At 39.5% G+C, this 1,380-nt stretch overlaps 1 protein-coding gene across 7 annotated transcripts in view; it reads left to right on the forward strand.

Moving 5' to 3' along the window:
- Positions 1–1,380, forward strand: part of LOC106882018 (SPATS2-like protein) — a 130,091-nt gene that overhangs the window by 25,040 nt on the left and 103,671 nt on the right. The gene's annotated exons all lie outside the window — the stretch shown is intronic.

Here is a 1,380-nt window from a genome sequence, read left to right on the forward strand (position 1 = left end):
AAAAAAAAAAAAAAAAAAGAAGTTACATCGGTGCAAGTTTGCATGGCTTTTTGGTTAAGAAGCTCACTTTGCAACCATCTGGTTACAGGTTCACTCCTGCTACGGCACTTTGAGTGTCGTCTGCTATAGCCTTGGGCCAACCAATCCCTTTTGAGTGAATTTGGTGGGGAGACTCTGTTGTGAAAACCCATCATCTGTTGTGTGTATGTTTGTGTGTGCGTGTGCATATATATATATGTGTGTGTGTGTGTTGTGTGTATATGTGTGTGTATGTCTCCTACACTGCTTTTCAATCAGTGTTGGTTTGTTTATGTCCCCAGAACTGAGTACCTCAGCAGAAAGAACTAATCGAAAAAGCATCAGGCTTCAAAAAAAGGAATACTGGGGTTGATTTATTTGACTAGACCCTTAAAGGCACTATACTCCAGCATGGTTGCAGTCCAATGACTGAAACAAGTAAAAAATAAAAAGATATTTGGTCTGTTTGAAGGGACAGTTCTCAAGGCTTTTAGGGGTTTCTCCAAGACCAACAAAATTGCTGGTAATGTTTCTTTTGAAATTGTTGCTAGTCAGTAACTACAAGGTTACCAAGGGCAGGTAGAAAATTCCAGAGGGATGATGTTCTAGGAGTGACTGAAGGATCGGTGGCAGACATGACGTGGGTGACAAACAGAGGAGAAATGAATGACTGAGGGATACTTGAGTGATGGTTGTTGTTGTTGTTGTTGCTGCTTAGCTCTAGGTCAGGGTTAGGGTTAGGGTTAGGGTTTAGAAACCCCGTTCCATCCATGGCCATCCCCGTATATTTTTCAAGCATTGTATTCACTGGATGGCATGATTCAGTGTTTTTCAATGTGTCCAGATGTGGCTGTGTGGTTCAGAAGTTTGCAAATATTCTGCTCAATACCACAAATTTGCTTGCGTTAACCACTTGAGCATGTCCCTTAGTGGTTGACAGGATGTGTATCTCTGCCGGGAGTCCAGTTGAAATCTAATAGGTTTAATTTCTTAGAAATTAACCCGTCTACGAATGACACCAGCTAACAAACGCTTACCCTAAGTTTGGTTTTTAATCACCAGTGTGGTTATCCCAAGTGTTGGATGAATATCCTGTCGCAGAGACATCGAGGCAACCTTGTATTTGTTTATTAGACGATTACTGGAAACTCTTAAATAACACTTGTAGTATGATATGGAATGCTGTGTGTGACTTTTACCTGAGAATGTACCTTAAGAATGTAAAAATATAAAACAAAGCTATGTAAGCCTATATATAGGTCAATTTACGACCAATCAGTCGGAACCGATTGTGGTCGTAAGTAGACGACGACCTGTGTGTATATATATATATATATATATATATATATATATATATATATA

The sequence above is a fragment of the Octopus bimaculoides genome, chromosome 21 (assembly GCF_001194135.2).
Source record: "Octopus bimaculoides isolate UCB-OBI-ISO-001 chromosome 21, ASM119413v2, whole genome shotgun sequence".
In the NCBI taxonomy this organism is placed as follows: Eukaryota; Metazoa; Mollusca; class Cephalopoda; order Octopoda; family Octopodidae; genus Octopus; species Octopus bimaculoides.